Genomic DNA, 26388 nt, shown 5'->3' with positions numbered 1-26388 from the left:
AAATTTCCCAAATCTGAAGAATGAAATGGAAAATCAAGTCCAAGAGGCTTATAGGACTCCAAATACACAAAATTACAACAGACCCACACAAGGCACATTATAATGAAAATACCTAACATCCAAAATAAAGACAGATTTTAAAGGCTGTGAGAGAAAAGAATCAAATTACATTCAGGGGGAAACCAATACGGATATCAGCAGATTTTTCAATCCAGACCCTAAAAGCTGGAAGGGCCTGGAACAACATTTTTCAAGCTCTGAAAGAAAATGGATGCCAACCAAGAATCTTATACCCAGCAAAACTTACCTTCAAATTTGACGATGAAATAAAATCTTTCCATGATAAACAAAAGCTAAAAGAATTTACAAAAAGAAAGCCAGCATTACAGAATATTCTCATCAAAATATTCCATGAGGAAGAAATAAAAAACAAAGAAGCAAATCAGCAAAGGGAGGAATTATCCTAAAGGAACTGTCAAATAAAGGAGGAACCAAGATGTGTGAAAAAATAAATAAATAAATAAATAAAATTTTAAATATGAACCAAATGACCGGGAACACAAATCATATCTCAATAATAACCCTGAATGTTAATGGCCTGAATTCATCAATCAAAAGACATAGACTGGCAGATTGGATTAAAAAGAAAGCTCCAACAATATGTTGCCTGCAAGAGACTCACCTCATAGAAAGAGATACCCATAGACTAAAGGTGAAAGGATGGGGAAAAACATAGCATGCACAGGACTCAGCAAAAAAGCTGGAGTATCCATACTCATTTCAGATAATGTGGACTTCAAGCCAATGTTAGTCAGAAGGGATAAGGAAGGACATTTCATACTGCTTAAGGGAAGCATAAATCAGCAAGATATAACAATCATAAACATCTATGCCCCAAACAGTGGCTCATCCATGTATGTTAAACAAATCCTTCTCAAATTTAGAAACCAAATAGACCATAACACAATAATACTTGGTGATTTTGACACGCCTCTCTCACCACTGGACAGATCTTCCAAACAAAAATTGAACAAAGAAACCATAGATCTCAATAACACAATCAATAATTTAGACTTAACAGACATTTATAGAATATACCATCCAACCAAGAGCGAATACACTTTCTTCTCAGCAGCACATGGATCCTTCTCTAAAATAGACCATATATTATGTCACAAAGCTAATGTTAGCAAATACAAGAAGATAGAGACACTACCTTGTATTCTATCAGATCATAATGGATTGAAGTTAGAAATAAATGAAAGAGTAAAAAATGGAAAGTACTCCAACACCTGGAGATTAAACAATATGCTATTATATGATGAATGGATAACAGAAGATATTAGGAAGGAAATTAAAAAATTCTTAGAGGTAAATGAGAACAAAGAAACATCATATCAAAATCTCTGGGACACTATGAAAGCAGTACTTAGAGGAAAATTTATTTCATGGAGCGCATTTAATAAAAGAAGTAAAACTCAACAAATAAACGACCTAACACTACAGCTCAAAGCCCTAGAAAAAGAAAAAGACCAACACCAAAAGTAGTAGAAGACAGGAAATAGTTAAACTCAGAGCTGAAATCAACGAAATTGAAACAAAAGAATCAATACAAAAATTGACAAAATAAATAGTTGGTTCTTTGAAAAAATAAACAAAATTGATAAACCTTTAGCCACACTAACAAAGAGAAGACGAGAGAAAACCCAAATCACTAAAATTCGGAATGAACAAGGAAATATCACAACAGACACGACTGAAATACAAAACATAATTAGAAGCTATTTTGAAACTCTATACTCCAACAAAATATAAATTTCAAAGACATCAACAGGTTTCTAGAGACATATGAATTGCCTAAACTGAACAAGGAGGACATACACAATTTAAATAGACCAATTTCAAGTAATGAAATAGAAGAAGTCATCAAAAGCCTACCAACAAAGAAAAGTCCAGGACCAGGTGGGTTCTCAGTCGAGTTCTACAAAACCTTTAAAGAAGAGCTCATTCCAATACTTCTCAAAGTATTCCATAAAATAGAAGAGGAGGGAACCCTCCCAAACTCATTCTATGAAGCCAATATTACCCTGATACCTAAACCAGACAAAGACACATTGAGGAAAGAAAATTTTAGAACAATATCCTTAATGAACATCGACGCAAAAATTCTCCACAAAATTTTAGCAAATTGCATACAAAAACATATTAAAAGATAGTGCACCATGATCAAGTGGGTTTCATCCCAGGGATGCAAGGTTGGTTCAACATCAGGAAATCGATAAATGTAATTCACCATATCAATAGACGTAAAGTCAAGAATCACATGATTATTTCGATAGATGCAGAAAAAGCATTTGATAAAATACAGCACCCCTTCATACTCAAAACTTTAGAAAAAATTGGGATAGTGGGAACATTCCTTAACATTGTAAAGGCCATCTATGCTAAGCCCATGGCCAATATCATTCTAAATGGTGAAAAACTGAAAGCATTCCCCCTAAAAACTGGAACAAGGCAGGGATGCCCTCTTTCACCACTTCTATTCAATATCGTCCTTGAAACTCTAGCCAGTGCAATTAGACACACCAAAGAAATTAAAGGGATACAAATAGGAAAAGAAGAACTCAAACTATCCCTATTTGCTGATGATATGATTATATACTTAGAGGAACCAAGAAATTCCACCAGAAAACTTTTAGAACTTATAAGTGAATTCAGTAAAGTAGCGGGATATGATATCAAAGCACATAAATCTAATGCATTTTTATACATAAGTGATGAATCTTCAGAAAGAGAAATTAGGAAAACTACCCCATTCACAATAGCATCGAAAAAAATAAAATACTTGGGAATCAATCTCACAAAAGTGGTGAAAGACCTCTACAATGAGAACTACAGAACACTAAAGAAAGAAATTAAAGAACACCTTAGAAGATGGAAAGATCTCCCATGTTCTTGGATAGGCAGAATTAATATTGTCAAAATGGCCATACTACCAAAAGTTCTATACAGATTCAATGCAATTCCAATTAAAATCCAAATGATGTACCTTACAGAAATAGAGCAAGAAATTATGAAATTCATCTGGAAGAATAAAAAACCCAGAATAGCTAAAGCAATCCTTTGCCGAAAGAGTGAAGCAGGGGGGATCGCAATACCAGATCTTCAACTCTACTACAAAGCAATAGTAACAAAAACGGCATGGTATTGGTACCAAAATAGAAAGGTGGATCAATGGTACAGAATAGTGGACACAGATACAAACCCAAATAAATACAATTTTCTCATACTAGACAAAGGGGCCAAAAATATGCAATGGAGAAAAGATAGCCTCTTCAACAAATGGTGCTGGGAGAATTGGAAATCCATATGCAACAGAATGAAACTAAACCCATATCTCTCACCATGCACGAAACTAAACTCAAAATGGATTAAGGATCTTGGAATCAGACCAGAGACCTTGCATCTTATAGAAGAAAAAGTAGGTCCAGATCTTCAACATGTCGACTTAGGACCAGACTTCCCCAACAGGACCCCCATAGCACAAGAAATAAAAGCAAGAATTAATAACTGGGATAGATTCAAACTAAAAAGCTTTCTCTCAGCAAAGGAAACTATCAGCAATGCGAAGAAAGAGTCTACAGAGTGGGAGAAAATCTTTGCCAATCATACTTCAGATAGAGCGCTAATCTCCAGAATCTATAAAGAACTCAAAAAACTCTACACCAAGAATGCAAATAATCCAATCGACAAATGGGCTAAGGAAATGGATAGACACTTCACAGAAGAAGATCTACAAGCAATCAAGAAACATATGGAAAAATGTTCAACATCTCTAGTAATATCTCTTATTTGATTTGATGCAAATCAAAACCACCCTAAGATTCCATCTCACCCCAATTAGAATGGCGATTATCAAGAATACAAGCAACAACAGGTGTTGGCGAGCATGTGGGGAGAAAGGTACACTCATACATTGCTGGTGGGGCTGCAAATTAGTGCAGCCACTCTGGAAAGCAGTGTGGAGACTCCTTAGAAAACTTGGAATGGAACCACCATTTGACCCAGCTATCCCACTCCTTGGCCTATATCCAAAGGACTTAAAATCAGCATACTACAGAGATACAGCCACATCAATGTTCATAGCTGCTCAGTTCACAATAGCCAGATTGTGGAACCAACCTAGATGTCCTTCAATTGATGAATGGATAAAGAAAATGTGGTATATATATTCAATGGAATATTACTCTGCCATAAAGAATGATAAAATTATGGCATTTGCAGGCAAATGGATGAAACTGGAGAATATCATGCTAAGTGAGATAAGCCAATCTCAAAAACCCAAAGGAAGAATGATATCGCTAATAAGTGGATGAGGACACATAATGGGGGGTGGGAAGAGTGAGTGTTAGGGTTAGAGTTAGGTTTAGGGAGGGGGGCAAGAATGGAGGAAGGAAGGACTGTTTAGAGGGAAAAGAGGGGTGGGAGGGGTGGGGGGAAGGGAAAAAAATAACAATGAATCAAACATCACCCTATGTAAATTTATGATTACACAAATGGTATGCCTTTACGCCATGTACAAACAGAAACAACATGTATCCCATTTGTGTACAACAATAAAAAAAATAAATTAAAAAAAATAAATTAAAAAAAAAAAAAGAAAGCCGGCATTACAGAACATTCTCAGCAAAATACTCCGTGAGGAAGAGATGAAAAACAACGATGAAATCAGCAAAGGGAGGAACTAGTCTAAAGGAATAGCCAAATAAAGGAGAAACCAAGTCGTGTCAAAAAAGAAAAATGAGCCAAATGACTGGGAATACAAATCATATCTCAATAATAACCCTGAATGTTAATGGCCTGAATGTATCAATCAAATGACATAGACTGGCAGATTGAATTAAAAAGAAAGATCCAACAATAGGCTGCCTGTAAGAGATTCATCTCATAGAAAGAGATACCCACAGACTAAAGGTGAAAGGATGGGAAAAACATACCATGCACGTGGACTCAGAAAAAAGCTGGAGTATCCATCCTCATATCAGATAATGTGGACTTGAAGCCAAAGTTAGAAGAGATAAAGAAGGACATTTCATACTGCTTAAGGGAAGCATAAATCAGCAAGACATAACAATCATAAATATCTATGCCCCAAACAGTGGCTCATCAATGTACGTCAAAGAAATCCTTCTCAATTCCAGAAATCAAATAGACCACAACACAATAATACTAGGTGATTTTAACATGCTTCTCTCACCACTGGACAGATTTTCCAAACAAAAATTGAACAAAGAAACCATAGATCTCAATAACACAATCAATAATCTTGACTTAACAGACATTTATAGACTATACCATCCAACAAATAGCGAATACACTTCCATCTCAGCAGCATATGGATCCTTCTCTAAAATAGACCATATTCTATGCCACAAAGCTAATGTTAGAAAGTACAAGAAGATAGAGATACTACCTTGTATTCTATCAGATCATAATGGAATGAAATTAGAAATAAATGACAGAATAAAAAACAGAACTACTCCAACACGTGGAGATTAAATAATACGCTATTGTATGATGAATGGATAACAGAAGACATCAGGAGGGAAATAAAAAATTCTTAGAAGTAAATGAAAACAAAGACACATCATATCAAAATCTCTGGGTCACTATGAAAGCAGTACTTAGAGGAAGATTTATTTCATGGAGTGCATTCAATAAAAGAAGAAAAAATCAACAAATAAATGACCTAACACTACAGCTCAAAGCCCTAGAAAAAGAAGAACAGAGCAGCACCAAAAGTAGTAGAAGACAGGAAATAGTTAAAATCAGAGCTGAAATCAACAAAATTGAAACAAAAGAAACAATAGAAAAAATTGACAAAATAAATAGTTGGTCTTTGTAAATAAACAAAATTGGTAAACCCTTAGCCACACTAACAAAGAGAAGGAGAGAGAAAACTCAAATTACTAAAATTCAGAATGAGCAAGAACAGGGGCTGGGGAGATAGCTCAGTTGGTAGAGTGCTTTCATTGCAAGCACAAGTCCCTGGGTTTGATCCCCAGCACCGCAAAAAACAAACAAACCAGAATGAGCAAGAATATCACAACCGACATGATTGAAATACAAAATATAATTAGAAGCTATTTAGAAAATCTATACTCCAACAAAAATAGAATCTCGAAGACATCAACAGATTTCTAGAGACATATGAATTACCGAAACTGAACCAGGAGGACATACACAATTTAAATAGATCAATTTCAAGTAATGAAATAGAAGAAGTCATCAAAAGACTACCAACAAAGAAAAGTCCGGGACAAGATGGGTTTCTCAGCCAAGTTCTACAAAACCTTTAAAGAAGAGCTCATTCCAATACTCCTAAAAGTATTCCATGAAAGAGAAGAATCCTCCCAAACTCATTCTATGAATCCAATATCCCCTGATACCTAAACCAGACAGAGACACATCCAGGAAAGAAAATTTCAAACCAACATCCTTAATGAACATCGACGCAAAAATTCTCAACAAAATCTTAGCAAATCACATACAAAGATATATTAAAAAGGTAGTGCACCACGATCAAGTGGGTTTTATTCCAGGGATGCAAGGTTGGTTCAACATCAGGAAATCAATAAATGTCATTCACCATATCAACAGATTTAAAGTCAAGAATCACATGATTATTTCGATAGATGCAGAAAAAGCATTTGATAAAATACAGCACCCCTTCATGCTCAAAACACTAGAAAAAATAGGGATAGTGGGAACATTCCTTAACATTGTAAAGGTCATCTATAATAAGCCCATGGCCAATATCATTCTAAATGGTGAAAAACTGAAAGCATTCCCCAAAAAACTGGAACAAGGCAGGGATGCTCTCTTTCACCACTTCTATTCAACATCATCCTTGAAACTCTAGCCAGAGCAATTAGACAAACCAAAAAATTAAAAGCATATGAATAGGAAAAGAAGAACTCAAACTATCCCTATTTGCTGATGACATGATTATATATTTAGAGGAACCGGGATATTCCACCAGAAAACTTTTAGAACTCATAAGTGAATTCAGTAAAGTAGCAGGATATAAGATTAATGCTCATCAATCCAATGCATTCTTATACATGTGATGAATCTTCAGAAAGAGAAGTTACGAAAACTACCCCATTCACAATAGCCTTGAAAAAAATAAAATACTTGGGAATCAATCTAACAAAAGAGGCAAAAGACCTCTACAATGAGAACTGCAGAACACTAAAGAAAGTAATTACAGAAAACCTTAGAAGATGGTAAGATCTCCCATGTTCTTGGATAGGCAGAATTAATATTGTCAAAATGGCCATACTACCAAAAGTGCTATACAGATTCAATTGAACTCCAATTAAAATCCCAATGATGTACCTTATAGAAATAGAGCAAGCAATCATGAAATTCATCTGGAAGAATAAGAAACCCAGAATAGCTAAAGCAATCCTTACCAGGAAAAATGAAGCAGGCGGTATTGTAATACCAGAACTTCAAGTATACTACAAAGCAATAGTAACAAAAACAGCATGGTATTGGTACCAAAATAGACAGGTAGATCAATGGTACAGAATAGAGGACATGGACACAAACCCAAATAAATACAATTTTCTCATACTAGACAAAGGTGCCAAAAATATGTAATGGAGAAAAGATAGCCTCTTCAACAAATAGTGCTGGGAAAACTGGAAAACCATATGCAATAGAATGAAACTAAACCCATATCTCTCACCCTGCACAAAACTCAACTCAAAATGGATCAACGACCTCGGAATCAGACCAGAGACCCTTCATCTTATAGAAGAAAAAGTAGGTCCAAATCTTCAACATGTCAACCTAGGATCAGACTTCCTTAACAGGACTCCCATGGCACAAGAAATAAAAGCAAGAATCAACAACTGGGATAGATTCAAACTAAAAAGCTTTCTCTCAGCAAAGGAAAATATCAGCAATGTGAAGAGAGAGCCTACAGAGTGGGAGAAAATCTTTGCCACTCATACTTCAGATAGAGCACTAATCTCCAGAATCTATAAAGAATTCAAACTCTACACCAAGAATACAAATAACCCAATCGACAAATGGGCTAAGGAAATGAATAGACACTTCACAGAAGATCTACAAGCAATCAAGAGATATATGAAAAAATGTTCAACATCTCGTAATAAGAGAAATGCAAATTAAAACTACCCTAAGATTCCATCTCACCCCAATTAGAATGGTGATTATCAAGAACACAAGCAACAATAGGTGTTGGCGAGGATGTGGGGAAAAAGGTACACTCATACATTGCTGGTTGGGTTGTAAATTAGTGCAACCACTCTGGAAAGCAGTGTGGAGACTCCTCAGAAAGCTTGGAATGGAACCACCATTTGACCTAGCTAGCTATCCCACTCCTTGGCCTATACCTGAAGGAGTTAAAATCAGCATACTACAGAGATACAGCCACGTCAATGTTCATAGCTTCTCATTTCATAATTGCTAAATTGTGTAACCAACCTAGATGTCCTTCAATTGATGAATGTATAAAGAAACTGTGGTATATATATACAATGGTATATTACTTAGCCATAAAGAATAATAAAATTATGGCATTTGCAGGCAAATGGATGAAATTGGAGAATATCATGCTAAGTGAGATAAGTGAATCTCAAAAAACCAGAGGACAAATGATCTCGCTGTTAAGTGGATGATGACACATAATGGGGGGTGGGAGAGGGGTAAGAATGGAGGAAGGAGGGTCTGTATAGAGAGAAAAGAGGGGTGGGAGGAGCAAGGGTGAAGGAAAAAATAACAGAATGAATCAAACAACATTACCCTATGTAAATGTAGTATTACACAAATGGTATGCCTTTACTTCATGTACAGAGAAACAACATGTATCCCATTTGTTTACAATAAAAATAAAATTTAAAAAAAAGAGACTCATTTTATAGGCAAAGATATTTACAGACTGAAAGTAAAAGGATGGAAAAAGATATATCTTGTAAATGGAGTTGAAAACCAAACAGTACTAGCTATTCTTATATCTGACAAAGTGGATTTCAAGCAAAAATTAATCAGAAGAGACAAGGAAGGCCACTACTATAAAAGGCAAAAATCCAAAAATAAGATATAAGATATTTATGCCCTGTTCATTGCTGCACCTTATTATATAAAACAGTCTTGAATTTGAGGTCTAGATAGACCCCAATAACATAATACCTGGTGTTTTCCACATACCCCATTCAAGAGGAGATAGTTCTTCCATATGTAAAATCAAAAAACACACTTCTAATCCAAATTATGTAGGAAGCCATCCATGACAAGCAGAATCAGGATTGGCTGAGCCATGGGACAGGGAAATCTGACTCCAGGAACAGGCAGTCCTGAGAGACTGTTTCAGATAGCCTGGGTATGCGATGGACTGCAGAGCCTGAGGAAATGCTGATTGTTCTGGGATGGCCTGCTAAAGCAAATGGCTTCCTTACTCCACCCCATCCTGTTCCTCAGAGAAGAAGCTCCTCTTGGTCCCCCTTTACCTGTATGGCTATAAATAAAGAGAAGGTAGACTTCTCCATGTTGTTGGAAGCCAGATCTTAGCATGGTTCAATTCATCACACCCCCTTCGATTTAAAAAGATAATTGTCTCCTGTGTTTATTCTATTAAATAAGCTTCATAGTGATTAATCTACAGCAGGCACCTCCTCCACAAAAACCCTTTCCCTCACCCATGCTGGACGTGGCAGAACCCCTACAAAATTATATCTATAAAGCAAATGGACCTAACAGACATCTATAAATATTCCACCCAAAGATAGAACATACTTTTTCCTTTGCAGCTCATGGAACTTTTTCAAAATAGATTATATATATAATCCATTTTATATATACATATATATACACACACACACATATATAAGTTGGTATTATATATTATATATAAACATATATATAAGCTACACACACACACACACACACACACACACACACCACACATATTGCTTAGGGTCTCAGTAAATTGCTGAGGCTTTCTTTGAACTCTTGATCCTCCTGCCTCTATTACCTGAGCCACTGGGATTACAGACTTGCACCACCGTGCCCAACTAGATCATATATTTTGACACAAAGTAAGCCTTAGAAAATATGAAAATATAAAGATTATTCCTTGTATTACATCAGATCATAATGGAATGAAATTTGAAATTATTAACAACTTGAAAACAGAAACCATTTTAATACTTGGAGAATAAATAATTCACTTTTGAATGACAAAAATATTCTACAATAAATCTGGGGAGAAATTGAAGAAAAAAACAACAAACTTTTAGATGTTAGGTACAGTGTCATGTGCCCACAAACCCGTGATTTGAGAGGTGAGGCATGATGATCACAAGTTTAAGGCCAGCCTCATAAATTTAGCAAGACCCTAAGCAAGGTAGTGAGACCCTGGTTCAAAGTAAATAAAAATTTAAAAATAAAAGGGCTGTGGAGTTAGCTCAGTGCCCTGGGACTGAGGCAACACTTAGAACCACCTTCAAACCCTAATTCTTGTGATCAAGTTAGAAAGATTTCAGACATGTCACACCCAGTAACAAGAATGAGTTTCTTCCTTTTTGTATTCTTGTGGATACTGAGGGTTTGAACTCAGGGCCTTATACATTCAAGGAGGGCACTCTACCAACTGAGCTATATGCCCAGCACCAGGGGTAAATTTATTGAAGGGATAGGAAAAGGGAAAGGAGACACTTGCAAGGGAGAAACTGGGTCATCTCAGCAAGGAGAGGCACAATGGGCCCCTCCTGCACACCAGTTTTATTGGGGACCCCAGAGAAGTTTCCAGAGTCCCACCTAGGGCCACCTCTTAACTTTTTAGACCAGCTCTAATTGGATTCTTAACCATACATTCTTAGCGATTTTATGGTTAGGAGAAATTATCCTTATCTCCCTGAGTTTCAGGATCTGGTCTATGAAAATGGTCACAAAACTTACCATCTTCAGGGTAACTTGGATTCCTCTTATTGGCATTATTTCGGGACTGAATTTCTCTTGCAGATAACAGGTAGTTTGCTGAGAAATGTGACATAGTCTGTACACTTAGGACAGGCAGAGCTTTAGGTAAATTGCTTCTTGGAAAAAAAAGCATGTAGGAGTCACCATAGTGGGGCCATTTTATAGAATTTATTCCCTTAACTTCATGTTCCCACCATCAGCATCTGTCTAGCCCTTAACACTACCATGTCCATAGGTAGATAGAATTAATGTTGTTGAAATGACCACAATACCAAAAGCAATCTATAGATTTAATGCAGTCCCCATCAAAATATGGTGATGGTGGCGACTATGGTGGTGGTCCTGGTTATAGTAGTAGAGGGTGCTATGGTGGTGGTGGACCAGGATATGGAAACCAAGGTGGTGGATATGGTGGTGGAGGAGGAGGATATGATGGTTACAATGAAGGAGGAAATTTTGGTGGTGGTAACTATGGTGGTGGTGGGAACTATGATTTTGGAAATTACAGTGGACAACAGCAATCTAATTATGGACCCATGATGAAGTTTTGGTGGAAGAAGCTCTGGCAGTCCCTATGGTGGTGGTTATGGATCTGGTGGTGGAAGTGGTGGATATGGTAGCAGAAGGTTTTAAAAACAGCAGAAAAGGGCTACAGTTCTTAGCAGGAGAGAGAGCGAGGAGTTGTCAGGAAAGCTGCAGGTTACTTTGAGACAGTCGTCCCAAAATGCATTAGAGGAACTGTAAAAATTTGCCACAGAAGAAACAATGATCCATAGTCAGAACAGTTACTGCAGCTTAAACAGGAAACCCTTCTTGTTCAGGACTGTCATAGCCTCAGTTTGCAAAAAGTGCAGCTATTGATTAATGTAATGTAGTGTTAATTAGATGTACATCCTGAGGTTTTTTATCTGTTGTAGCTTTGTCTTTTTCTTTTTCTTTTCATTATATCAGGTATATTAGCCTGTAAATTGTGGTAGTAGTACCAGGAATAAAAAATTAAGGAATTTTTAACTTTTCAAAAAAAAAAAAAACATATCCTTCACAGAATAGAAAAAGTCCTAAAATTTATATGGAAGAATAAAAAGACCCAGAATACCCAAAGAAATCATAAACAAGTGCAAGCCTGGAGGCATCACAATAACTGCTATCAAATTATAGTATGAGATATGATAACAAAACCAGCAGCATGTTAGCATAAAAACAGATGTGAAGACCAATGGAATAGACCAGAAGACACAGAGAAAAATCCACATAAATACAGTCATCTGATCCTTGACAAAGGTGGTAAAAACATGAGCTGGACAAAAGATAGCCTTTTTTTTAAAAATGGTGCTTGGGAAACTGAATATCCATTTGTAAAAGAATGAAACTAAATATCTATCTCTCATACTGCACAAAAATCAATTCAAAATGGATCAAAGGCCTAGGAATTAGACTAGAAACAGTGAAAATAGTAGAGAAAAACATAAGGGCTACACTCCAACACATCTGTGTAGGTGCTGAATTCCTTAATAGGACTCCTAAATCTCACAAAATAAAACCAAGAATTAATAAATGAGATGAGGGCTGGGGATATAACTCAGTTGGTAGAGTGTTTGCCTCACAAGCAGAAGGTCCTGGGTTCAATCCCCGGCGGCACCCCCCCAAAAAAATGATATGAAAGAACCTACAAAAAGGGAGAAAAATTTGCCAATTACTCTTCCAACAGATTAATAACTGGAATATATAAAGACTGCCCCCTAAAAAAACCCAATAAACCATTCTATAAATGGGAAAAGGAACTAAACACATTTCTCTCAAAAGAGAAATACAAATAGTCTACAAATGTTACCAAAGAATGTTCCACACCCTCAGCAATCGTAGAGATGCCAATGAAAACGACACTGAAATTTCATCTCGCCCCAGTTAGAATGGCAATCATCAAGAACACAAATAACACCTATATTTGCCTGCCAAAAGAAAAATTCTGAGGTTGTTAAAAAATGCACACAAATAACAATAATTGCTGGTGAAGATGTGGGGAAAAGAGTAGAATCATAAATTATTGGTGGGACTACAAATTAGTACAATCACGTTGGAAAGCAGTATGGACATTCTTCAAAAGATTACAAATGGAACCACTACTGCCCAACTATCCAATTATTCCATATTTATTTAAAACACAAGCAAAACACTAAAACCAACACACTATAGTGATGCACACATACTCAAGATGAAGCACTACAATCCACAATAGTCATGTTATGGAACTGAGACAAGGTGCCCTTCAATAGATGAATAAAGATAATATGGCATTATATATATATATATATATATATATATATATATATATATATACGCATGAGAGACAGAGAGAGAGAGAGAGAGCGGGAGAGAGAGTTGTATTCAGCAATACAATGAAATTCTGTCATTTGCTGGTACATGGATGGATGGATGGAACTAGAGAACATTATACTAAGAGAAAGAGTCAATCACAGAAAGTCAAGAGTCAGATGTTTCTCTCTCATGTTGAAGCTAGAGAGAGAGAAAAAATAAATTAAAAACGGGAATCCCAGGAAAAAATAGAAGGGAGATCACTAGAGTAGAAGCTGGGGACCAAGGGGGAGAGAGAAGGGGAGGAGTGGGGAAAGAATTTGGGTATGAGTTTGATCCAATTACACTAAGGGCATGTTTGAATATATCACAATACATTCCGAATTGGTATATAACTGGAATACACGAATTTAAACATTTAAAAAAATAGAAAAAAGACTAATAGAGTAGAGGAAGGTGATCAGGACCAGGAGGGAAAGAGGGAACACTGGGGATTGAAGGGAAGAAAAGCGATGTTATGTGCATTTATGAATATGTCCAAATGAACCTCACTATTACCTACGATTATGTGTAACTATAATGCACTAACCATAAAACTTGCATACATTGGGGCTGGGGAGATAGCTCAGTTGGTAGAGTGCTTGCCTTGTAAGCACAAGGCCCTGGGTTCCATCCCCAGCACCCAAAAAAAAAAAAAAACTTGCATACATGTATGTATCTATACACAAAGACACACAGAAACTGAACAACTCCGAACACTTCGTCTTGCTGTATACTACAAAGGGCTATTGATAATAATTCTCACCATTAAGAGACTAATCTGTTTTTGAAAAGAGAAAGAAAAAGGAAGAATGAAGTACACCACCTAAAAAACACGAGTTTTTAAACGAACACAACTTTTTTTCAAACGCAAAGGGCGGGGCAGGAGCCAAGTGGCGCACTTGAGTGGTGTCTTACTGCCACCTAACGTCCAAAGTTTCACTCAGCGAAGAAAAAAGTTCAGGATGACGTTCCCTTTCCACCCGATTTCCGCTCTTTCGACCCAACGTAACCCAATGAAGTAAAGGGACAAGATACACCAGGAGAATCAAGCGACTGCTGTCCAACCAGGAGCCCCTCCACCTATGTGGGGGTGCCCGGAAGTCCGTTTGCGATTGCGGAAATGGTCTCGTCAAGTCCGACCCGGAAGCCATAGCAATAGCGGCAGGAAGTTCCTGCTGTTCAAGGGCAGCGGTGCCGGCAGTGGCAGGGCGGTGGCTGCTGGGCCGTGTGGACGTGTGTTATGAGGATCGTGCGGGGTTCGGAGTGCTTCTCCGAACTCGCGCGTGAGCCGTGAGCGGTTTTCTGCTCTTCGCGGTAGCGGACTTTACTGCGCGGAATAGAGCGACAAGGAGGAAGGCCTTAATCCTGTGCCCTGAGTGTCATCTTGAGGGATAATGCCGAGGTGGACGAGCTCAGTCCACGTGGCCACGGAGTTCTCCTGGCAGTGATGTTTGGCAGCTGCTTGGCGGGAAGTTTCTCCCGTTTTATCAGTGGGTTTCACCCAGGGGCCGGGTGCTTGAGTGGGGGAAAGAGAAAGCTTGCTCTCCTGGAGCCTCGTCTAAGGGTCCACACATCCCTTGGGTCATGAAACGCATTCAGAGAACACTCTGGAATGTAGCAGACCTGGACACCTAGACCTCAAGTACACAGGGCCCAGTTCTCGGGGACCATTCATCCCAATGGGTGGAGACTAATCAATAAGCAAATTATCCACGTCATTTGTCATTTCAGCTAGTGAGAAAGTACAGTAGGAAAATGAAACCGGCTGATATTGAGAATGCAATGTGGTGCACGTGTCTCCATTTAGACTAGGTGTTGAGATTCCGTTTCTTGGAGAAGTGACAGTTGAAGGCATTATGATTAATGATCCTGCTTGGCTTTGATGACCTTAATGAGAGCACAGGCTTCTTCCTGATTTTACATCGTCTCCTGCCTTACCATCAGAGACTTACTTTACCACAAAGTATCGATAAGTTTGCTGATGCATTACCTGCAGCTGCTCCTAGACTCTCAAAACTAACATAAGAACAGAAACTTCAAAGTAAAAGAGCTTAGTGGAATGGGAAGTGCCAGTATTAGAGGCTTGACAACAAAAGCTGCTCGTTAGGGCTTAGAGCACATAGGTTAAAGTCCTCTTTACACTGAATTTCAGAGAGTCCAGAGGCTGGACAAGCCTGGTTCTCTTGCTTTTTGTGACCTACATTCCCTTTTGGCCTTATTTCTCTAAGGGGCCTGGGATCTTTGCCTTTCAGATTAGGTTACTATGGGACTTTGCCATCACTGAATGGGGTGTGTCAGAGACAGACTTCTAGTACTATCTGTGGAAAGCGAGTGGAATTTTAATTGTGGTTAAGAGTTTGATATGTATGGGTGGGCCTCAGTGGAGCAATCCTGTAATCCCAGCAGCTCAGGAGACTGAGGCAGGAGGATTGCAAGTTCAAAGCCAGCCTCAGCAATTGAGCGAGGCCCTGTCTCAAAATAAGACATAAAAAGGTCTGGGAATTGGCTCAGTGTTTAAGTGCCTCTGGATGCAATCCCTTCTACCCCACCCCACCCCCTAAGAATGTTTGTTATTGGTCCACAGTACAGTATGTACTAAGCTGTCACAACACTTCAAAGGTTTGGCACAACTGACCAGAACTGATTTTTTTTTTTTTTAATCTTTCGCGTGGGCACTCTACCAGTGAGCTATTCCCCCAGTCCTTTTTTATTTTGAGACTGGTCTGGCTATGTTGCTTAGGGCCTCAATATAATGCTGAGGCTGTCCTGGAACTTTTGATGTTCCTGCCTCAACCTCCTGAGTTTCTGGAACTGTGATTTTTTTCAGGAATTCCATGGCTCTGGGTGAAGGTGAATCTAAGATGGCAACAGCATCGTAGTTCAAGTAAAATAAATTATAAGTACATATTGGGTTGTGGGCAGCAAGATCTTCTCAGTCAACCGTGGTCTGAAGGAAGGCAAAGAGTTTAGAAGCTGAACATCCATCACTAGATCTGTTTCTTTTCAGGCATGGAATGCATAGTGAAGGGAAACCTAAAATCTAGGGACCCTGAAAGGGTTGCCACTTTAAGATTGAGGAAAGCTGAGTCAATATCCAGGGATCTTTGAGCAAATGACCTGAGAAAATTGGGTGTGAGGCAAAAGAAGTGTAAGTAGACAAGGCAGGGTGAATGGCCTGAATAGGTGAGAAAGGGTGTGGGCAGGAGGTAGGTGGGTTGGTGGGTTGCTATAGTATAAGGTAGAGCATGGAGAGAGTTCTTCATGCCCTGTTACAGGCCCCACCCTATTTGCCTTACATTGGAATATCAAGGTCACTCAAGCGGTTAAGTCACCAGGACTTAACAGTGGCAAGTGGCAGTGGCAAGTCCTGGCTCGTTCATATTAGATGGTGGGTTCCACTTGACTATGACTTCCAATTCCTTTTCTACACTCAGCACCTGCCTCTTCTCCAAATACAGGCTATGAGAGGATTTGTCCTTTTTGTTCTGAATGAGATTTCGGATTATCCATTACTTTGCATATAATTTAGCTACCTTACTATATTCCTGAATTCACTATAGTGATGGGAAGGAGGTGGTTAAAGGAAGACAAAATATCTGCCATGGTATCTTTTGATATGTGCCAATAATTGCCTATATCCATTCTGGATTTACCACTTGCTGGCTTCCTCTATATTCCCTCATTTCATCGTCACAGTGACATGGGAACACTGATACTTCAACTATTTCCATTCTAGATATGAGGAAGCTAACTGAGATAGTTGAAGCAGCTTAACTGGGATTCAATGAAAACGGCCATAGTTTCAGGCAGCTTCATCTCTAGTCCAATGTGGTTCCCAGAGCAGTGGCGGCAGCATCACCTGGGAGCTCCTGGATAGTGCAAAGCCTAGATACTGAATCAGAAACTGTGGGTTGGGGGCACCTTTCACATGATTCTAGACATACTCAAGTTTGAGAACTACTGCAATTGCCAGTGTTCTGGCTCTTACCCACCACAAGAGCTGAACTTTCCAGAAACTTAGACATGCATTCATAACACATGCACAGTGTGATGAACATTGGTCTCTGGACTGTACTTGAGTTATCAAGGCTCTGTTCTGTACTGTGCTTTTGTGTGTCTTAGGTGAATACAAATGTTGATGCAGTAAAGCATTAGCCTGTTCAAGGTCCTGATTTCTGAAAGCAGGCAAGCTGTAGCATTCTTAGTTGCCCTCACTCTGTCCTTTTCATGTACTTTCCTGAAACCAGGTGAGATATCCCATTTTCCCTCCTGCTGAGCATCATTCAGGAAATGCTTAGATCTCTCAGAAAGAGGGGGCACAGGCAATCTCAGAGTAATGTCTGCTATAGTGAGATGAGATGTGTTACTTGAGCAAGTGAAGCATCAGCAATCACCTGAGACACCTTAAAATAAATTTTGGAAGTATTGGGAGTGCTTTATTCAGAATGAAAAGGCTGGATGATCTTACCATCAAACTGCTGACTAATACAGCTGATATGACTCTGTCATTTGTGAGTACGTGGATAAAACTTGAGGATGTTTCCTTAAGTGAAGTAAGCCAGGCACAGAAAGACAAGACTTGCTTGATTTCACTTATAACGTGAAATTGTTGCACTTATAGAAGTAGGGAATAGAGAGATGGTTACAGGAAGCTGGGATTTGGGGCAAATGGTGAGGAATAGGGTGATACTTGTCATATGGCATAGTTTCAGTTTGATGAGGACTGAGTTTTACTGATGTGTGACACAGAATGGTGACTAGTTAGTGATAATTTGTTGTCTTTTAGATTTTTCATGAATCTATTTTTAATATTTTCATCAAAAAATTATGTCATGATATATGTGTTCATTAGCTTAAGCATTCCACATTGTGTGTGCATATGAAAATATTGCATCATGCTCCAGAAGTATATACCATTATTATTTTTCACAAATATGGAAACTCTTTGGCCTCTTTGTATCTGCCCTTTCACCCTAAAATGTGAAACTGAGCTCTGAGTACCACACTCCTTTCTTGTGACAGGGTAGAAGCAAAATAGGGCTATTGTCATCTCCCTGGATTCTGAATTCCTGTCCATGCAGGCTCATCACAAGGCTTACTTACACCTGCTCTTTTAATTAGGAACCACACTGGGAATTGTGCACTTAATTAGAAGAAAAATTTTGGGTCCCTTAAGAAGGTCACATTTACCTATCTCATTAATTTTTCTGCTCAAACCAGTATCAGCCTGAGTTGGTCAATACTCAGAACTTTAATTAATTAAGGTTCTTGGGGTGAATGTTGAGAAGTTCCTGAGGCTGGCCTTGAACTTGTGATTCTTCTGCTTCACTCTTTCAAGTCAGTGTAGTTAAAGGCCTTTACCACCATGACTCTCAGTAATTTTAAACTTTCACAAATTATAGAGTGTTTTACCTGAAAGTGGTTTCAGGAAATTGAGTGACCATGGGGGGTGAAGTTTTTTGCTAATATCATGGAGAGAATTAGTGACTGAGCATGAATTGGAGGCAAATTTCCTGATGCCCAGGTCATAGCCCCTTAAGTCCTCAAAGCGTCAATCTCAGGGGACTATTCTGTAGCCCTTGTCTTTCAGGTCAGAAGTCAGCAGAGGAAACACAAGTTCCCAAAGCCCAAACTTGCATATATTTCCCTCCTGACCCCACACCTTACCCATATGTTTCACATGACTGCCTGTCTTCGTGAAAGCCAATTATGGGAGAGTTTCAGGGTGCATTAATAAAGGCCTAAAGTCTCCTAGCAAACATATGTCTTTGATAGAAACACTACCACCAGACAACTGTGAGACACTTGGTAAATGATTGGCTCTATATGGGTAGATTGACACCAGGTCCAAGGTCTAAAGTAAGTATACCTTAGGCAAGTTCCTGTAGACACTATCATATGATAACTGCATTTAAGCCCTAGAACCTTGGTGGTAAACACTTCACCAGAAGACCATTTTCTTTGTACAGCCTCTGACTGTCCTGGATGTCTCTCCCCAACTCTCACATTGACAGATAGCTGGAACCCAGAAGAACTTCAAAAGAGTCCCCAAAGTAGCATGCCCTTGAATTTTCCTTCATATTCTCAGAGTGTCAAGTTCCTTTGGGACTTAATTTACATCTGCCACAGCGTGAGGGAAGAGAGTCACTACCATTAACAAATACAAATGGTTGATGCACAGTAGTGGCATATGATGGTGCAGCTGATGCCAATGTCTAGATCAAATAAATTTTGTATTCCCTTCCAGTCCTGTTCATGCTGGACTGTTTCTCTGAATTAAAAATTCTACCCCCAGAGCTGGGGGTATAGCTCAGTTGGTACAGTGCTTGCCTCGCAAGCACAAGGCCCTGGGTTCAATCCCCAGCACCGCAAAAAAAAAAAAAAAAAAAAAAAAAAAAAAAAAAAAAAAAATTCTACCACCATTTATTTTGGAGTCTCAGAAGTTACACATGGAAACAATTTGCAAAGTAGAACAGTGAACCAGGGAAAGGACCAGTGACTCATACAAAGCCATAAAGTAAACGAGCAGCTGTGTCACAGAGGTCTCTTGATTTCCAGTACAAAGATCATTTTATGAAACATCACAGCTCCACCTATTTTTAGCGGATCTGGACAAATAATTTAACCTCTCAAGCTTTGGTTTCTTCATCTATAATGAGGTGATCACAGTACGTGCCCCATCATGCTGTTAGAAACTCTCTATTATAAAAGCTTGATGAATATTTACCACCATTATTATATTGGATCAGTTTTTTCCTCATACCAGAATGAAATGGCAACTAGCTGCATCCTTGTTTTTACTTCTCCATCCTGTCATCCATGGAGCATATACACTGTGAGTTTCCATGTTCTAGTTTTCATGGATATAGAGAGGAAGGTACCATAGGTGGGAAGGATAGAAGAGACGCATTTTGCACTACCTCAGAAGTCAGTACTCTTAGCAATAAAGGAAGGGGATTAAGAGGGAGGAAGTTAGATAGGGAAAAGGAAAAGTAGAAGGGTAGGGATATCATGAAAATCAAAGGAAGATCAATAGAGGAAAGGAACTAGGGGGTGGGAGAGTGGAGGGAGGGGGAAGTGCTGGGGAGTGATGTTGGCCAAAATATATTGTTATATTTTGTGTATATTTGAATATGTAACAGCAAATATCATCATTATTTTCAACTATAATGCACCAATAAAAATGTGGAAAGAGGAAAAAAAGGAGGGAGAGAGGAGGGGAAGGCATGGATAAGTACTGGGGAATGGAATCTATCAAATGATGCTATAATGAATCCCAATTATATATATAATTATAATGTGCTAATTAAAATAATAAAAGAATAGGAGGGAGATCAACAGAATAGAGCAAGCAGATGGAGGAAGTAGGAGGGGAACAAATGGGAAGTAAAAGGGGAATAAGATTGATCAAATCGTTATGTGCATGTAAATTATGGCATAATAAATTCCACCATTATATATAATTAACACATCGGTCTGGGGAGATAGCTCAGTTGGTGCAGTGCTTGACTTGAAAGCTCAAGGCCCTGGATTTGATTCCCAGCACCACAACAAACAAACAAACAGGAAAACAAACAAAAAACACAAATTAAAAAAAAAGTCAGTGCTCATAAACTTGAAGGGAGTTGGCAAATTATCTGACTATTATGATTCTTTTGTTTCTGAGCTGGGAGTCAACATGTGAGACAGGGCTGAACTCTGTGGTAGGTATATTGAAGAAATGAGTTCTGGTTTGGAGCCAGGTAGGCCTGTGTTTGAACCTTACCTGTGCTTCCTTCATATGGTATTATGGTTTACATATGTGCCCTCCAAAAGCTCATGTGTAAGCAATGCACGAAGATTTAGAGATGAAATGCTTGCGTTATGAGAGCCTATTAGGGATTAACTGAGTGGTAACTATATATAGGCAGGTAGGATGTGGCTGGAAGAGGCGGGTCCTTGGGGGCATGCCTTTGGGGCATACATTTTGTTCTTGTTGAGCAGAGCTCTCTCTCTGCTTCCTGGTGTGATGTCTTGAGCCACTTCCCTCCACCATATTCTTCTGCCATGATGTTCATTCTTACCTCAGAGCTCTGAGGAATGGAGCCAGCTGTCTTCTTAGGTCAGAATATGGGGGACTATAGGAGGGAGAGACGAGCAACTGAGTCAAAGGGCAGTGCGCCACACAGCGACCAATCAAACGGGGAGGAAAACTCCATTGACCCTTAACTCCACTGTCACTGAGCAGGAACCCCGCCCATTATGGCCTATAAAGACCCTGGGCAGCCAGCCGGAGCCATGTGCGATTTTCTCTGGCTCTCTACCCTGACCTGTACCCCCAGGGCTGGGAATTTCGGCAGAGAGCCAAATTCCAATAAAGCTTGCTTCGGCCACTTTCTGTCTGATTTTATTTGGCCTCTAGTCATGCCCCCGAGCTTACATGTCTATGGACTGAGACTTCTGATACTATGAGACCCTGAATAAACTTTTCCTCTTCTAAAATTGTTCTTGTTAGGTCTTTTGGTTATAGCAGCAAAAAAGTGGCCAATAACTAAGTCACTTCAGCTTTCAGAGCCAATCTCTTTTCAATTGTCAAATGTGGCTCATAATGCCACTCACAGGATCTCTGTGAAGAGTCCTGAGGGAGAAGTGTGTGTGTGTGTGTGTGTGTGTGTGTGTGTGTGTGAGAGAGAGAGAGAGAGAGTGTGTGTGTGTGTGTGTGAGAGAGAGAGAGAGAGAGAGAGATGCATTTTCCTGCACATATGGTGAATATTCAATAATCGGAAACTGCTCACTTTAGAGTTTGTGAAAATATTTCACATGTTCTGGCTGTTGTTTCCTCGACAGTCTTACAAGTAAGACTGCAAGAAAACCTTGCTGCAAGGTTTTCTCCCACTGTGGGTCATCTTAGGTATTTAGTCAGAAGCTGGAAGAGGCAGAATCAAGGACTATTCACCAATGGCCATTACAAACTTTAAACCCTTAAATAAAAATAAAATATGTAAGTTTTTTTAACCAATTATAATGATTCCCTCCCCCCAAAAATTTGGTGAAATACTTTTAGCAAGGCTGTGGGAAACTGTTAGATATTCTTGGCAATAGTACAATGTGGTACACCAGTTGAAGGCAATTTAAGAAGTCTACCAAAGTTTGAGTGCATATCACCTCTGCCCAACAATTTTGCCTCTGGAAATTCATCCCACAGACATGCCACCATTTATACATATTGGAGAAAAACACATGCCAGGTTGTTCACTGCACCATTGCTTGTAATAGTAAAATCCTTGTCTATTGTTAGAGTACTTATTTAATAAATTATTATACAATGAAGCTATAAAGAAGAATGAGGAATTGTTCTATATACTGCCATGGAGAGCCCAACAGAACTAAAACATAGAAGTGCATATTATATACTACATATCGTATACAAAAACAGGTGGGAGGCTATCTCCTTATTTGAACACACACAAATGTACTTGAAGTTTTCAGAAGAAACAAATAACAGTGGTTAACTATGCATGTGTGGGGGTGAGTGGGAACTGCTAGATAGGAGATTAAGTTGAGAGGGATATTTTCCATTGTACACCTATTCTTATTTTTTGGTTTTTGATAACTAAATATATTACCTTTTAAGTAAATCTGATTTTAAAAGATTAAAAAACTTGAAAAAAATGTTTGCTATATACATGATATATGGTAAATATTTTTATTGTGTAGCTAATTTTAAAGAGTAGAGCACATTTCCAAAGAATTATGCAGAAAAAGAGTCATTGTACTTTATTAATAATAGTGACATATAAAGAGTCAAATGTATAATAAGAGAATGAGTAAATAAATAGTATAGGGATCTCTGGTAGACGGATTATTTGTCAACCATTTGAAATATTGTTCCAGAAGAATTTTATGACATGAAAAAATGCTCATTAATTCAACATTACATAGAAATCTATGGTATGAACACAATTTCATTATGTTGTGTGGGTTCGTGTACGTATCATTATCTGGTCCAACTGTAAATAGAGAAAGTGATTTTGGAATAGTGCCATAAAAGTTCACCAAAATAATAACAGCAAATGATCAACAATTATTGTTCCTGTAGCTTCTGCATTTGTGAATTGTTCAAATTTTCACAAATGATGACATACTGCAACAGAACCCCTTGAGAATTAAAAAGCCTCACCCCCACCCCCAGTTTCATGATAAATTGTTTTTATGCAACTGAGTTTCTTCGTGCTGAGAATGGAAACTGAGGAAATGGCCCCAAAGTCTGTTCAGGTGCCAGCAAGGGGTGAAAATCTGTAATTGTAACATATCTTTGCCTAGCACAGCCTGGCTAAATCTACATGTGTTTATTTCTTGACTTTTGTTCCTATAAATTGAAAAGTTCCTGAGGAAGGCAGATTAACTACCTTCCCAGTTTTGGCCAAACTGTGATTAAATTCATTTTCCCTTTTTATATTCTTTTCTCTTATTTCTGATGTGCATGGGTGACTGAATCTAGACTCTTGGCACTCTGGTAGGACCTCTGGGCTGGGATGCTGGTGATAGTACTAATTCGATGATAAAGAGGAAGAGGTAATAATAAATTACTTAGAATATAAAACCCCAGTAGAAAAATAAAGGACACAAATAGAAATTTCAGTGAAAAAGACAGAGACAAACTGGGAGAAAGTATTTAATTTCCAAAGTAATTTTTAAAAAGACAAATTAAACAGTAATAGGATCACACTTCATTATTTATCCAATCATAACAAATTTTGACAAAGGCAATAGTTTACCCAGGCCAAGAGGAAGAATAGGGCCTTCACTTGTAGAGCATTTCAGCCATTTGTGGGAAACAGAGTTTTAAAAAATTTTAAAGGCTAAGAAATTGATTTCTTCTCTCTCCTCCTATGTGTCCCTTGACCTTCAGGACATGGGTAAAGGGAAAATTAAGATGAATAAGATGGAAGGGGAGTTTTAGTCCCTGTACATATTCAGAGAGTAATGTTGCCTACCTAGACCTTCCAAGAAGATTTAGACATACAACACAGGAACTGTTACCAGTTTTATTCCTGAAACCACCTGCTAATCTCATAATACCTCCCAGAGGGTGGGGAGTTCATGGTTGCCTAGGAGATCAGGAGCATGAGGAAAAGTTTTAAAGCTGTAGAATTAATTTCTGCTGGGCTTTCCTGAACCCCCAATTTCCTCTGCTTCAGAAGTCTATTTTATAGACCATCTGAGCTATCTTTCTTCTTATCAGCCTGTATATTTGTTGAATTGGAGCTAGACTCCTTGACACTTCACCCTTTCGTCCCTTGCTTTCTCCTATTATGCAGTATGCATTACAACCTCCATAAAACAGTCCTCAAAGCAGGAGATAGAAATGAAAGGGCATAGCTAGATGTGGTGGCACAGTCACCTGGGAAGACTGAGGCAGGAAGATCGCAAGTTCAAAGTCATACTCAGCAACTTAGTGAGACCCTAAGAAGCTTAACGAGATACTGTCTCAAAATAAAAATAAAAAGGGCTGGGAACGTGGTTCAGTTAATCACCCCTGGGTTCAACCCCCAGTTAAAAAAAAAAGACAAGACAAGACATCAGTTAAATAGACAAATCAAACAAAGAGGAGTAACCAAGCAGGGCTTTATCCTAGGGATCCAGGTTCTCCCCTATAGTATAGCTGTTGCTCCTCTTCTCTCTTAAGGACACTTTTCTCATTACAGACCCTACCAGGTATGACAGTGGACTAAAGGAGAAAAGACTTTATACAAAGAGACTGAGTAATAACTTTATTTTAATAGTTTGGATGGATATATTAACAACCAGTGCCAACCCTTATTTAACTCTTTGAGCCAAGCACAGTTCTAAATATGTTACAGGTATTAAGTCTCAGAACTGCCCTGTAAGATGGATATTATTATTGACTCATTGTATATGTGAGGGAGAGGTTAAGTATCTAACCCAGGGTCACACACCTATAGTAAGTGAATTATCCAAGGTGCTATGGTTTGGTTCTTTCTTAAAGATTCCTCACAGACCCTTATGTTAAATGCTTATTCCCCTCCCTGTGGCACTATCGGGAAGTGGTGGAACTTTTTAAGTGGTAGAATCTAGTAAAAGGAAGTTATGTCATTGGGGGCATGTCCTTGAAGGGGATTTTGGGACCTGGCCCCTTCGTGTCTGTTTTCTTCCTGGTTACAATGAGGTGAACAGGCCTTCTCCACCACAAGCTCCTATCATGAGGAACTTTGCCAGTACTGGCCCAAAGTAATGGGACAAATCAACCATGGACTGAAACCTCTGAAACCACAAGCCAAAATACAACTTTCCTCCTTTAAAGTTGAGTCTCTCAGGTGTCTTGTCACAGTGACAAAACCTAACCCACAGGATATGACACAGGAAGTCCAACATCAGCAGAATAGCATGTCTTGTAAATATACTATTAAGAGAGTGAGGATCATTTTCTAGGAGATTAGGAATATGATTACATGCTGCTAAACTAACCAGTGCAAACCAGACCTTTCTTATACCCGAAGATTCCCATTTGGTCTATGAGTCAAGAGTTCACAAATATTTTACTACTCTTGTTCTCCTCTTCAAGGAAACCCCCGGTAATCCATTGTTACAACCTGGACTGTATCTGCAACTTGATTTTTCTTTTGATTCTCCAAATCAAGTGCTCATCTTTGGTTGTTGTTGTTCTTGTTTCATTTCGTTTCTTCCTCCTCTTCCTCCTCCTCCTCCCTCCTTCTCCTCCCCTTTTCTGAAGTGCTGGGGATTGAACCCAGGTCCTTGGGCCATATGCTTGCAAGGCAAGCACTCTACCAACTGAGCTATATCCCCAGCCCTTCTTCCTCTCCCTCTCCCTCTTCCCCTCCCCATCTCCCTCCCTCCCTTCCTCCTCCTCCTCCTCCTCTTCTTCTTCTCCTCCTCTCCTTTTCCTTCTCCTTCTCCTTTCCTTCTTCTTTCTTCCTTTTCCTTCTCCTTCTCCTTTCCTTCTTCTTTCCTCCTTTTCCTCTCCTTCTCCTTTCCTCACCTTCTCCTCCTCCTCCTCTT

The 26388-nt window shown here is 38.8% G+C and overlaps 1 non-coding gene across 1 annotated transcript; it reads left to right on the top strand.

Annotated features, from left to right (window-relative positions):
- The first annotated feature begins 12583 nt into the window (after positions 1 to 12583).
- Positions 12584 to 12654, top strand: Trnav-cac (transfer RNA valine (anticodon CAC)). The gene has a single exon. It is a non-coding gene; the product is annotated as a tRNA-Val (tRNA).
- Positions 12655 to 26388: the final 13734 nt, after the last annotated feature.

The sequence above is a fragment of the Sciurus carolinensis genome, chromosome X, assembly GCF_902686445.1.
Source record: "Sciurus carolinensis chromosome X, mSciCar1.2, whole genome shotgun sequence".
In the NCBI taxonomy this organism is placed as follows: Eukaryota; Metazoa; Chordata; class Mammalia; order Rodentia; family Sciuridae; genus Sciurus; species Sciurus carolinensis.
The sequence above is the reverse complement of the archived record's forward strand: the minus strand, read 5'-3'. Positions and strand labels throughout refer to the sequence as shown.